The sequence below is a fragment of the Triticum aestivum genome, chromosome 2B (assembly GCF_018294505.1).
Source record: "Triticum aestivum cultivar Chinese Spring chromosome 2B, IWGSC CS RefSeq v2.1, whole genome shotgun sequence".
Taxonomy (NCBI): Eukaryota; Viridiplantae; Streptophyta; class Magnoliopsida; order Poales; family Poaceae; genus Triticum; species Triticum aestivum.
The window spans coordinates 206,228,431-206,243,802 of record NC_057798.1 but is presented as its reverse complement, the minus strand read 5'-3'; the positions used below and the strand labels follow the sequence as shown (position 1 = coordinate 206,243,802).

The following is a 15,372-nucleotide window of genomic DNA, read 5'->3' as shown; positions in this document are numbered from 1 at the left end:
CATTGTTGCTTTCTTTCTTTTACTTCTTTTTCTTTTTTCCTTTTCATTTTCTAAATGCATGGTTTTTTTTTCAAATTCTTGGACTGTTTTCTTTGATTCGTGAACTATTCCAAATTCATGAACATTTTTTTCGAATTTATGAACTTTTCATCAAACTCGTGAACTTTTTACAAATTCACAAACCTTTTCAACTTTTTCAGAACCGTGAACTCTCAAATCCGCGAGGCTTCATCATCAAGTTGAGGGGTGGAGAAGAACAGCCGATCAGGCAAATCCGATCATGATCGGTTGATCTCGGCTATGCACTCCAGCCTATGCAAGTCGAATAGGTCATCACTGAACTATGTTTTTCCTTTATTTTTAGAAAACGCTGAACTAGCACCAATATGCGCCAAATAGTATTAGTAAGCTTGCACGTGAAAATTCACGTGTATTGAAAAGATAATTCGTAGTAGCAGTCAAAAAATTTGCAAACGAACTGATGAAAAACTGGATAAAAAACACAAGACTCCTTTGGTTAAATCAATGCATCTAGAAGCATAAATATGCCAGCAGAAGAAAAGCACATTGTTATATCCTTAATCTCATATGATGTAACATGAGTACAAAACAATTATAATCTTAAATGACTTGTACATCAGGAGAAGGCAAAGAGATATGTCATGTCCAATTGTCCACAAGGATGAACAAGCTCACTGGAGGAAAAGAAGAGACTCTCACATGGCCATCCTTGTGGCCATATGGACATGGCATATCTCTTTGCCTTCTCCTGATGTACAAGTCATTTAAGATATGCCATGTCCAATTGTCCACAAGGATGAACAAGCTCACTGGAGGAACAAGCTCACCAAATATTGTCTTCAAGAGAGATACAACATGCTAATATTTACTATTGCGCCATTGGTTCACAATTTCCTCATGAAGCATACGGTTGGCCTATCATCTAGACTGGTATTGCTTGCCGGTAACCCTCAGGGCAATATTTGGTGATGCATGGCATGTTGAATATGTCCCTCCAAACGAAAACAAAGGGCCTGGATCTCCAATACTCTGCATAGATGTGAGCTATTTTGTGCCTCATTTGCATGAAAGTTCAGTGGCCAACACCATAGTACCAAGACACATAGGAATTACTTCAGTTAATTTGTAGCAGAAACCCATCAACTTAAAAATCACCAACCTGCATATATGAAAAACAAAGGTAAGGAAATATTCTTATGATTTGAAAACTGATATCCTATAAATGAAACAATAGAAGTTGTACCAAACCATTGGTTCGGTTCAAAATTAGCAAACACAACAGTGGCACTGATTCGTCATGAACCGTGGTACTGAGAGAGGCACCATTACTCTTCCTTTTACCTTTTCCTTTCTAGAATGAAATAATCCCAGTCTGGACATTTTTTTGCACCTACTTCGATTAAAAATGCCCATATTTAATGCTCAAGCTAATAAGAATGTGTATGGATCATACTAAAAACATGCTACATTGGAAACTAATTAAAATCATGCATTGCTGATTGCATGCATGTTTGCCTACGGAACATCCTCTTTGAAAGCAACTCAGTGACAAGTGTTCATTGCAAAATTAACGGCTTGCTCGCTCGTAGTAAACTTGCACATGCCTTGTCTGAACAAACAAAAATGAAATCAAATATATCTTCAGATAAGTAAATATATAAATTTCATCTAAAAATAAAATATAAGAGTTATGTCATCCACATCAGAGTTCCATTCTCATTCCTGCAACCTCATTTGAAATCTCAGCAAGTTCCTGGACATTATCCATATTTATCAGTGACAAAATAATTAAAGTCCGCAGATGCTATAAAGGAACAAATCTGATCTATGTAAATATCATGAATAGAGAATTATAAAGTGCGCGCACACAAATATAGTACTCCCTCCGATCCATAATAAGTTTCACGGTTTTGAACTAATGTTGAGCTAACCTTAGTTCAGAACCATGACACTTATTTTGGATTGGAGGGAGTATTTACAAAAATAGTTCCAAGATGAAACAAGCTTTAATAGAAAAAAATAGCTCCCTCCATATTTCTCCTTCATGTCCAAACAAGATCACTTGATCAATACATGAGCAAATAACCACTCACTTTCAGATTTTGCCATTCTGATCCATCACCTCACAACAAGCATATATTTCCAACATACGTGACCAAAACTACACTTCTGAAATGTCAAATGAGGCAAAGTAGCATAAGAATATTTTTCCAGGGTGTTGTATGTGAACGAGTACAAAGTCCTAATGTATAAGATTGACTGCAAAACAAGCACCAGTGCAGTGGATATATGACTTGCTTTACAATTAGCTAATGGATGAAACTCCAAAAACAAAGCATGCTTTATTTTGAATAAAAGATTCAATGTCAAGTCTAGGTCCTAGATTGTTCAAAATGGCAGTACTATTGATGATGAAACCTGCAACCTGTGGTTCAGTAAAGGGTCTAATTTACTTTAACTCTAAGATCTGTTGTGATTGATCTCTATATATCTTACGGCTGAGATGATCATAATTACAGTAAATAACATCAAATAAAAGTTTGGTCTATATCACCACCAAACTGTCACCAGCAAGGATAGTTAGAATATGTTTTATCTCCGGCAATATTAGAACAATGACTGTAAACAGAGGAGGTGGAGGCGAGATTAGCATTACCATAAGAATGCCTGTGTCGAGCTACTGTCCTGGTGGTCTAGGATATGGCATCCATGCGGACTCGGTCCTCGACACGATGCTGACGTCATTCAACACATAGTATCCATGACAGTTGGGATGTTGACGGCGGCAGCCACATCCAGGCCGCACAGGATGAGAGATGTGTGCGGCATCAATGAACATGCATATTGCTACTCCAGAATATTTATCAATCCAAATTATCCTATCTAGATCTAGCTCCAAATATGTAGTCGCTTGGATCTTAGGCCAGCAGTCTTACACCAACCTGAATATCACGGAAGAGGTGTGCACCGCTACATCTCAAGTTGCCTTCCGTTGCAGCCTGTTCTCCTCTCCTGCATGCATCCTTTCCCTCTTATCATATTTGTCGTTCTTGCTTGGCCCACAACGCCATTCTTCTACTCTCCCGACCAGCAAAAACACCGCAAGGATTTTAATAAAAAAAATTGATTGATTCAGCATAAAAACATTTTTCTTAATTCATCATGGCCGGAATATCCTAAGTACTTCAACCAACCATTGAAATGGTACCATGAACATCACAAATTTGGAAGTAAAAAATGGAAGGAAGGATAAGTGGAATACCAGCTGTGTGGCAGCAGAACATCACAATTCTGAATCCATGTACCTTCTAGTTTTCATGGCCGGGATCTTGACAAGAAAGACCAAACACATTGGGGTATTGTACAATTAAATCAAAAATTGTCACTGCCTGGTTATGTACATCTATCCCATTATGAAGCAAGCCTACAACTGACATCAGCAGAAATTAGAAGGTAGTGGCATTGTACAATTAAACCAAAAATTGTCACTGCACACAGGCAGTGATAAAGCACCTGCAGCGTGGAGGTCCGGCGCCTGTGTCTGGGCGGCGGGTGGGCGCGACGGCCCGGGCGGCGCGTGGACGAGGCGGGGCGGGGGCCGGGGCGGGGCAGGGGCGGCCTGTTTGGCGCGTCCACGGGGAGCGCCGGCAGCCCGTGCGGCTTGGCTGGGCGCGGCGTGGGCGCGGCGTCCCGTGGACGGGGCGGCCCGGGCGGCGCGTGGACGGGGCGGGAAGGGGGCGGCCCGAGCGCCTGGAGCGTGGGCGCGGCAGTCCGGCGGTGCGGAGGCACAGGTCGAGGGCGTTTTCTAGCCGGGAGGATATGGGGAAGAGGTGGCAAAACTGGCCCAAGGGCGTGGTCGGCTGGTCGCGGGAGGGCTTATGTTTTTTTTTTACGGGAGGTGTTCCTGAGGACGTTAACCCAATGACATGGTGGGTAATTAATTAATGTAATGACATAATGGGTAATTAAAGTATAAAACACGCTTACTGTGTTGGAGGGATGTAGCATCAGATTGCAGGTTTCGATGGATATGATGATTTGGTTCTCCGCTCTCATGTGCTTTTATAGTGGTAGTAAATGCATATCCTATTTAGCGCTCATGTATCCTGTGTGTTTGGCCGGCCCATATAACCTTCTATGGTTTCAGTTTTAGGAAGCTACTAGATGCTTCCGGTTTGTCTTTTCTTTACTTTTTTAGGTAGGGTTTTCCTACCTTTTTTTGCTTTGCATTTTTTCCTCATCTTTTTAATATTTTTTATGAGCAATCGTTCAAATGCGTGGACATTTTAAAATTCGTAATATTTTCAGAATTCACAAACGCTTTTTAAATATGTGATTCAGAAAATCATGAATTTTATTTTAATGCATGAACTTTTTGAAAATCCTGAATTTTTTCAAATTCATAATCTTGTATAAATCCGTCGACCTTTTCAAGTCTGCGAATATTTTTCGAACATGCAAACTTTTTGAAATGCGTGAGTTTTTTCCCAAATGCACGGAATTTTTTCAATGCCCGAACTTTCATGGACAGTTTTCAAACCCGTGAATAATTTTCCAACTTCCAACCGTTTTTTTTATTTTATGACTTTTTAATTTGTATGAATCCTTTCCACTGTAAGAGCTCGTGGTCAATGACCAATGTACACGCGCCTAGGCAGCCGCGCGTTGAGTTGCACTGTCCAAAGGCCCTCTTTCATATAGTGGTTCCATCCTTGACGATGTGGAGGTGCTGCACCAAAAATCTTATCGTTCCTGACTGACCAGGAAGCCCAACATGCCATGATGATGATGTCTACGGCAATGCCTTTGGGCAATTCAACACAGGCAGTCTGAATCTCATCAAATGTTGAAATTCCTCTCTTCTTGAAAGGGGTAATATGATCCCAGCAATGGAAAATGAAGTCTTCAAGTTCCAGAAGAGGTGGATTGATGTTTCCTTAGTCCCTTCAGCACAGAGTGCACAATCATAGCTGTCAAGATACATGGTTTTGCGGTGTAGCAAATTCCTGGTATTAACTCTATCATGTAGCAGCAGCATGAAAAAGACTTTGTGCCTTAGTCTGCATGAAGTGCTCCATATATGTGAAAATATTTGATGTGCCTAGTTGTTGCCTATCAACATATTATACATGAGCTTAGGATGGAAATTGTTCTTGGTCCAAGGATAGGTCCAACTATCTGAGTTCTGCTGAATCTGTCTTTCATACATATAAGCTTGAAGTGCATTGAATTGCTAGTAGGCTTGTAGGGACAAGGGCCCGTGAAATATATTTTCCATCTCTTGAGTAATTGTGACCTGATGCAATGTGCTGTCTTTGGAGATGGAAAATGAAAAGAGCTCTGGGTACTTCGAGTGGACTGGTTGATCCGACCAAGAGTCGGTCCAAAATAAGGCAGTATCTCCTCTATCAGCCTTGTATCTAGCAAACTGTTTGAAGGTGGGGAGGAGTTTTACCAGGCATTTCCCCCAAAATGATCCCATCATTTTATCCCCTAGCAAAGCAGTCGAGTAGTATGATTCCCAAATGATGTTTACCCAGGGTATATCATCCTTGTTATAAAACTTACGCAAAAATTTCATGAGGAGAGCATGTGATGCGGAGCATCCTATGGTCATCCCCATGGACCTACCATCGTCTCATCAAGTGCCAAGAGGATCAATGACACGAGCACGAGCTAGAGCTCTCAAGACCGAGGTGACATCTTTCCTTAGTGATATCCCATATGATCCACTCGAGATGGCTACTACCTAAGTCTATAATATTATGCATGATCAGGTACATATAAGACCCTCTCGAAGATGCATGTGAAGACGGACAAGTCCCAAAGTACAAGGATGAAGAAGAACGACGGAAAGAACCGAGAGCAGCTCCCAGGGCCCGGACATCTGACCCCTGAAGATGACCACACAATAGCACCCGCCATGCTACAGGGCCCGGACATCCGGCCCGAGGACCCCGGACATCCCGCGCCCGGCCCGGAAATCCTGCGCCCTTCATAGAACACCATCGAAGCTGGACCCTGTCAGCCCGGACATCCGACTCTTTGTGAGCCGCCGGACATCCGGCCCCTGGCCCGGGAATCCGGACCACGTCTATCCAGAGAGCTCAGAAACGACCCTACCAGCCCGGACATCCGGCCCCCCTGCCCGGGCATCTGGCTCCTAGTGAAGGCCCGGACATCCGGCCTGACGCTCGGACGCCCGGCTCCGCCTGTCTGCGCACAGTGAAAGGGCCGAGGCCCATGTACCCCTTCGCCCCTTAGACTATATAAACCCCTTCCCCTCCCTCTTTCTAGGGTTAGCAAAGGATTAGCTCATTTGAGAGATAGAGCTTTGCTCATCCACTTGATATTCTCCATCGGAGTTCATGACCTCTACGGAGAAGATCCCGCAACTGGATTCAAGACCCCTAATGGGAAGACCCCTCAAGACCTCATCACGGAGAAGAACTACCACCTCTTGTATCATCCTTTGTTGTGTTTGGATCTTGTATCACTCTTTATGTTCATGGATCTAGCACATGTGTGATTGTTCTCGTTGATTTGAGTGTTTCCTCTTGTTTCCCCTCGTGTTTCTCCTCGTGTTCTTCATAGGATCCTCTCCATTTCGTGAAATATCGGCCCTAGGGTTTCCACCTTATACGTCTCCAACGTATCTATAATTTTTGATTATTCCATGCTGTTTTATTATCAATCTTGGATGTTTCATAATCATTATATAGTCATTTTATATCATTTTTTGGTACTAACCTATTGACATAGTGCCAAGTGCCAGTTATTGTTTTCTGCATATTTTTTACATTGCAGGAAATCACTGTCAGACAGAGTCCAAATGTCACGCCAATTTACGATGATTTTTTATGGACCAGAAGGAACACAACGGGCCCTGGTTGCACCTAGAGGAGTCCCTAGGAGGGGACAACCCTCCAGGGCGCGCCAGGAGGCCCAGGCGCGCCCTGGTGGGTTGTGCCCACCTCGGGTGCCCCCTGGACCGACTCTTTGCTCTATGAATACCTTAATATTCCTGAAACCCTAGGGGAGTCGACGAAATTTTCATCCAGTCGTCGCAGAGTCCAAAACCACGAGATCCAATCTAGACACCATCACGGAGGGGTTCACCACTTCCATTGGTGCCTCTCCGATGATGCGTGAGTAGTTCTTTGTAGACCTTCGGGTCCGTAGTTAGTAGCTAGATGGCTTCCTCTCTCTCTCTCTCTCTCTCTCTCTCTCTCTCTTGATTATCAATACAATGGTCTCTTGGAGATTGGAGATCCATATGATGTAAGTCTTTTGGCGGTGTGTTTGTTGGGATCTGATGAACTTCGAGTTTATGATCAGTTATATCTTTTATATCCATGAAAGTTATTTGAGTCTCTTCGATCTCTTATATGCGTGATCTCTTATAGCCTCGTATTTCTTCTCCGATATTAGGGTTTTGTTTGGCCAACTTGATCTATTATCTTGCAATGGGAAGAGGTGCCCGGTAGTGGGTTCGATCTTATGGTGCTTGATCCCAGTGACAGAAAGGGAACCGACACGTATGTATCATTGCTACTAAGGATAAAAAGACGGGATCCATATCTGCTGCAATAGATAAACGGATCTTGTCTACATCATGTCATCGTTCTTATTGCATTAATCCATTTTCCCATGAACTTAATACACTAGATGCATGCTGGATAGCGGTCGATGTGTGGAGTAATAGTAGTAGATGCAGGCAGGAGTCGGTCTACTAATCTTGGACGTGATGCCTATGTAATGATCATTGCCTGGATATCATCATGATTATTTGAAGTTCTATGAATTTCCCAACAGTAATTTGTTCACCCACCATTTGCTACTTTTCTCGAGAGAAGCCACTAGTGAAACCTACGGCCCCCGGGTCTTCTTTCTCATATTTTTGCCTTGCGATCTACTTTTTCCTTGTGTTTATTTTCAGATCTATTAAATCAAAAAATATAAAAATACCTTGCTACAATTTATTTGTTTCGCGATCTATTTATCCCATCTACAAATTTACCTCACATCCTTTGCCTATCTTGAGGCGCCGTACCACGAAAGGGATTGACAACCCATTTAACACGTCGGGTTGCGAGGTGTTGTTCTTTGTGTGCAGGGGTTGTTTACGTTGTGTTGCTTGGTTCTCCTACTGGTTCGATAACCTTGGTTTCATATCTAAGGGAAATACCTACCACCGCTGTGCTACATCCTCCCTTCCTCTTTGGGGAAATACCGACGTAGCTTCAAGCGACATCAAAAGGAATTTCTAGCGCCGTTGTCGGGGAGGACCTTCAACATAACCAGGTTCCTAATCACAAATCTCATCTCCTTGCAATTTACATTATTTACCTCTCATTTTCCTCTCCCCCCACTTCACAAAAAAATTGCCGTTTTATTCCCCTCTCTTTGTAACTTTGCCTTTTTTTATCAGATCTATTCTTTGCTTGCAATCATGAGTGATTTCGGTATGGCACCAACAGATGATGACCTAACTCCTAAATTTGGATGTACGGGCAATCTGGATGCTAAAACTTTTATCTTGGGGCAAGGGAATGATATGGGAAAAGAACGTATTCAAGAATTTTTCAATTATGTTGGGACACAACACTTATAGTAGTGGTTTGCTTTCTTTTACTAACAAATCTCACAAGGGTTTTGTTAAGTTTTATGTGATTGAAGTTTTCAAGTTTTGGGTTATATTACGAAGGATGAAAGAAAGTGAAGGAAATATGCCCTAGAGGCAATAATAAAGTTATTATTTATTTCCTTATTTCATGATAAATGTTTATTATTCATGCTAGAATTGTATTAACCGGAAACATAATACATGTGTGAATACATAGACAAATGAGGTGTCACTAGTATGCTCTACTTGACTAGCTCGTTGATCAAAGATGGTTACGGTTTCCTAACCATATACATGAGTTATCATTTGATAAACGGGATCACAAAATTAGGAGAATGATGTGATTGACTTGACCCATTCCGTTAGCTTAGCACTTGATCGTTTTAGTTTACTGCTATTGCTTTCTTCATGACTTATACATGTTCCTATAACTATGAGATTATGCAACTCCCGATTACCGGAGGAACACTTTGTGTGCTACCAAATGTCACAACATAACTGGGTGATTATAAAGGTGCTCTATAGGTGTTTCCGATGGTACTTGTTGAGTTGGCATAGATCGAGATTAGGATTTGTCACTCCGATTATCGGAGAGGTATCTCTGGGCCCTCTCGGTAATACACATCACTATAAGCCTTGCAAGCAATGTGACTAATGAATTAGTTGCGGGATGATATATTACAGAATGAGTAAAGAGACTTGCCGGTAATGAGATTGAGCTAGGTATTGAGATACCGACGATCAAATCTCGGGCAAGTAACATACCGATGACAAAGGGAACAACGTATGTTGTTAAGCGGTTTGACCGATAAAGATCTTCATAGAATATGTAGGAGCCAATATGAGCATCCAGGTTCTGCTATTGTTTATTGACCAGAGACGTGTCTCGGTCATGTCTACATAGTTCTCGAACCCGTAGGGTCCGCACGCTTAACGTTCGGTGACGATCGGTATTATGAGTTTATGTGTTTTGATGTACTGAAGGTAGTTCGGAGTCCTGGATATGATCACGGACATGACGAGGAGTCTCGAAATGGTCGAGACATAAATATCGATATATTGGATGACTATGTTTGGACTTCGGAAGTGTTCCGGGCAAGTTCGGGCATATACCGGAGTACCGGGGGGTTACCGGAACCCCCCGGGGAGTATAATGGGCCATATGGGCCTTAGTGGAGAAGAGGAGGGGCGTCCAAGGCAGGTACACGGGCCCCCTCCCCCTCTAGTCCGAATTGGACAAGGAGGGGGAGGGGTGGCGCCCCCCTTTCCTTCCCCCCTCTCTCCCCCTTCCCCCTTCTCCTACTCCTACTAGGAAAGAAGGAGTCCTACTCCCGGTGGGAGTAGGACTCCTCCCTTGGCGCGCCCTCCTCCTTGGTCGGCCGCCTCCCCCCTAGCTCCTTTATATACGGGGGAGGGGGGCACCCAAAGACACACAAGTTGATCATTGATTTTTAGCCGTGTGCGGTGCCCCCCTTCACCATAATCCACCTCGGTCATATCGTAGCGGTGCTTAGGCAAAGCCCTGCGTTGGTAGCTTCATCAACACCGTCATCACGCTGTTGTGCTGACGGAACTCTCCCTCGAAGCTCTACTGGATTGTGAGTTCGTGGGACGTCACCGAGCTGAACGTGTGCAGATCATGGAGGTGCCGTACGTTCGGTACTTGGGTCAGTCGATCGTGAAGACGTACGACTACATCAACCGCGTTGTCATAACGCTTTCGCTTACGTTCTATGAGGGTACGTGGACGACACTCTCCCCTCTCGTTGCTATGCATCACCATGATCTTGCGTGTGCCTAGGAAATTTTTTGAAATTACTACGGTCCCCAACAGTGGCATCCGAGCCAGGTTTATGCGTAGATGTTATATGCACGAGTAGAACACAAGTGAGTTGTGGGCGATACAAGTCATACTGCTTACCAGCATGTCATACTTTGGTTCGGCGGTATTGTTGGATGAAGCGACCTGAACCGACATTACGCGTACGCTTACGCGAGACTGGTTCTACTGACGTGCTTTGCACAAAGGTGGCTGGCGGGTGTCAGTTTCTCCAACTTTAGTTGAACCGAGTGTGGCTATGCCCGGTCCTTGAGAAGGTTAAAACAACACTAACTTGACGAAATATCGTTGTGGTTTTTATGCGTAGGTAAGAACGGTTCTTGCTCAGCCCATAGCAGCCACGTAAAACTTGCAACAACAAAGTAGAGGACGTCTAACTTGTTTTTGCAGGGCATGTTGTGATGTGATATGGTCAAGACATGATGCTAAAATTATTGTATGAGATGATCATGTTTTGTAACGGAGTTATCGGCAACTGGTAGGAGTCATATGGTTGTCGCTTTATTGTATGCAATGCAATCGCCCTGTAATTGCTTTACTTTATCACTAAGCGTAGCGATAGTCGTAGAAGCAATAGTTGGCGAGATGACAATGATGCTACGATGAAGATCAAGGTGTCGCGCCGGTGACGATGGTGATCATGACGGTGCTTTGGAGATGGAGATCAAAGGCACAAGATGATGATGGCCATATCATATCACTTATATTGATTGCATGTGATGTTTATCTTTTATGCATCTTATTTTGCTTTGATTGACGGTAGCATTATAAGATGATCTCTCACTAAATTTCAAGGTATAAGTGTCCTCCCTGAGTATGCACCATTGCCAAAGTTCGTCGTGCCGAGACACCACGTGATGATCGGGTGTGATAAGCTCAACGTTCAACTACAACGGGTGCAAGCCAGTTTTGCACACGCAGAAATACTCGGGTTAAACTTGACGAGCCTAGCATATGCAGATATGGCCTCGGAACACTGAGGCCGAAAGGTCGAGCGTGAATCATATAGTAGATATGATCAACATAGTGATGTTCACCATTGAAAACTACTCCATCTCACGTGATGATCGGTTTTGGTTTAGTTGATCTGGATCACGTGATCACTTAGATGATTAGAGGGATGTCTATCTAAGTGGAAGTTCTCAAGTAATATGATTAATTGAACTTAAATTTATCATGAACTTAGTACCTGATAGTATTTTGCTTGTCTATGTTGTTGTAGATAGATGGCCCGTGCTGTTGTTCGTTGAATTTTAATGCGTTCCTTGAGAAAGCTAAGTTGAAAGATGATGGTAGCAATTACATGGATTGGGTCCGTAACTTGAGGATTATCCTCATTGCTGCACAGAAGAATTACGTCCTAGAAGCACCGCTAGGTGTACCACCCACGCTAGCAACTGCAGACATTGTGAATGCCTGGCAGTCGCGTGTTGATGACTACTCGATAGTTCAGTGTGCCATGCTTTACGGCTTAGAACCGGGACTTCAACAACGTTTTGAACGTCATGGAGCATATGAGATGTTCCAGGAGTTGAAGTTAATATTTCAGGCAAATGCCCGGATTGAGAGATATGAAGTCTCCAATAAGTTCTACAGCTGCAAAATGGAGGAGAATAGTTCCGTCAGTGAACATATACTCAGAATGTCTGGGTACTGCAATCACTTAATTCAACTGGGAGTTAATCTTCCTGATGATAGTGTCATTGATAGAATTCTTCAATCACTACCACCAAGCTACAAGAGCTTCGTGATGAACTATAATATGCAAGGGATGAACAAGACAATTCCTGAGCTCTTCGCAATGCTAAAAGCTGCGGAGGTAGAAATCAAGAAGGAACATCAAGTGTTGATGGTCAATAAGACCACCAGTTTCAAGAAAAAGGGTAAAAGGAAGAAGAAGGGGAATTTCAAGAAGAATGGAAAACAAGTTGCTGCTCAAGAGAAGAAACCTAAATCTGGACCTAAGCCTAAGACTGAGTGCTTCTAATGCCAAGGGACTGGTCACTGGAAGCGGAACTGCCCCAAGTATTTGGCAGATAAGAAGGATGGCAAGGTGAACAAAGGTATATGTGATATACATGTTACTGATGTGTACCTTACTAGAGCTCGTAGTAGCACCTGGGTATTTGATACTGGTTCTGTTGCTAATATTTGCAACTCGAAACAGGGACTACAGATTGAGCAAAGATTGGCTAAGGACGAGGTGACGATGCGCGTGAGAAATGGTTCCAAAGTCGATGTGATCACCGTCGGCATGCTACCTCTACATCTACCTTCGGGATTAGTTTTAGACCTGAATAATTGTTATTTGGTGTCAGTGTTAAGCATAAACATTATATCTGGATCTTGTTTTATGCGAGACGGTTATTCATTTAAATCTAAGAATAATGGTTGTTCTATTTATGTGAGTAATATCTTTTATAGTCATGCACCCTTAAAGAGTGGTCTATTTGTCTTGAATCTCGATAGTAGTGATACACATATTCATAATGTTGAGGCCAAAAGATGCAGAGTTGATAATGATAGTGCAACTTATTTGTGGCACTGCCGTTTAGGTCATATTGGTGTAAAGCGCATGAAGAAACTCCATACTGATGGACTTCTGGAATCACTAGATTATGAATCACTTGGTACTTGCGAACCATGCCTTATGGGCAAGATGACTAAAACGCCGTTCTTTGGAACAATGGAGCGAGCAACAGATTTGTTAGAAATCATACATACTGATGTATGTGGTCCAATGAATATTGAGGCTCGCGGCGGGTAACGTTATTTTCTCACCTTCACAGATGATTTAAGCAGATATGGGTATATCTACTTAATGAAACATAAGTCTAAAACATTTGAAAAGTTCAAAGAATTTCAGAGTGAAGTTGAAAATCATCGTAACAAGAAAATAAAGTTTCTACGATCAGATCGTGGAGGAGAATATTTGAGTTACGAGTTTGGTCTACATTTGAAACAATGCAGAATAGTTTCGCAACTCACACCACCCGGAACACCACAGCGTAATGGTGTGTCCGAACATCGTAATCATACTTTACTAGATATGGTGCGATCTATGATGGCTCTTACTGATTTACCGCTATCGTTTTGGGGTTATGCTTTAGAGACGGTTGCTTTCACGTTAAATAGGGCACCATCGAAATCCGTTGAGACGACGCCTTATGAACTATGGTTTGGCAAGAAACCAAAGTTGTCGTTTCTTAAAGTTTGGGGTGCGATGCTTATATGAAAAAACTTCAACCTGATAAGCTCGAACCCAAATCGGAGAAATGCGTCTTCATAGGATACCCAAAGGAGACTGTTGGGTACACCTTCTATCATAGATCCGAAGGCAAAACATTTGTTGCTCAAAATGGATCCTTTCTAGAGAAGGAGTTTCTCTCTAAAGAAGTGAGTGGGAGGAAAATAGAACTTGATGAGGTAAATGTACCTGCTCCCTTATTGGAAAGTAGTTCATCACAGAAACCGGTTCCTGTGATGCCTACACCAATTAGTGAGGAAGCAAATGATATTGATCATGAAACTTCAGATCAAGTTACTACCGAACCTCACAGGTCAACCAGAGTAAGATCCACACCAGAGTGGTACGGTAATCCTATTCTGGAGGTCATGTTACTTGACCATGGCGAACCTACGAACTATGAGGAAGCGATGATGAGCCCAGATTCCGCAAAATGACTTGAGGCCATGAAATCTGAGATGGGATCCATGTATGAGAACAAAGTGTTGACTTTGGTTGACTCGCCCGATGATCGGCAAGCCATCGAGAATAAATGGATCTTCAAGAAGAAGACTGACGCTGACGGTAATGTTACTGTCTACAAAGCTCGACTTGTTGCGAAAGGTTTTCGACAAGTTCAAGGGGTTGACTACGATGAGACTTTCTCACCCGTAGCGATGCTTAAGTCTGTTTGAATCATGTTAGCAATTGCTGCATTTTATGATTATGAAATTTGGCAAATGGATGTCAAAACTGCATTCCTGAATGGATTTCTGGAAGAAGAGTTGTATATGATGCAACCAGAAGTTTTGTCGATCCGAAAGGTGCTAACAGAGTGTGCAAACTCCAGCAATCCATTTATGGACTGGTGCAAGCCTCTCGGAGTTGGAATAAACGTTTTAATAGTGTGATCAAAGCATATGGTTTAATACAGACTTTTGGAGAAGCCTGTATTTACAATAAAGTGAGCGGGAGATCTGTGGCATTTCTAATATTATATGTTGATGACATAATGTTGATTGGAAATGATATAGAGTTTTTGGATAGCATAAAGGGATACTTGAGTAAGAGTTTTTTGATGAAAGACCTCAGTGAAGCTGCTTATATATTGGGCATCAAGATCTATAGAGATAGATCATGACGCTTAATTGAACTTTCACAAAGCACATACCTTGACAAAGTTTTGAAAAAGTTCAAAATGGATCAAGCAAAGAAAGGGTTCTTGCCTATGTTACAAGGTGTGAAGTTGAGTCAGACTCAATGCCCGACCACTTCAGAAGATAGAGAGAAAATGAAAAATTTGCCATTTTATTCCCCTCTGTTTGTCAGTTCGCCTTTTTTGTCAGATCTATTCTTTGCTTGCAATCATGAGTGATTTCGGTATGGCAACAACAGATGATGGCCTAACTCCTAAATTTGGACGTACGGGCAATCTGGATGCTAAAACTTTTATCTTGGGGCAAGGGAATGTTATGGGAAAAGAACGTATTCAAGATTTTTTCAATTATGTTGGGACACAACACTTATAGTAGTGGTTTGCTTTCTTTTACTAACAAATCTCACAAGGGTTTTGTTGAGTTTTGTGTGATTGAAGTTTTCAAGTTTTGGGTTATATTACGAAGGATGAAAGAAAGTGAAGGAAATATGCCCTAGAGGCAA

At 42.5% G+C, this 15,372-nt stretch overlaps 1 long non-coding RNA gene across 1 annotated transcript; it reads right to left on the bottom strand.

The window, feature by feature from the left end:
* Window positions 1–547: 547 nt before the first annotated feature.
* Window positions 548–3,847, bottom strand: LOC123044370 (uncharacterized). The gene is made up of 3 exons (XR_006420024.1): window positions 3,535–3,847; window positions 3,284–3,451; window positions 548–3,096 (listed from the first exon to the last, which is right to left on the bottom strand). It is a non-coding gene; the product is annotated as an uncharacterized lncRNA (long non-coding RNA).
* Between the last annotated feature and the right edge of the window lie 11,525 nt (window positions 3,848–15,372).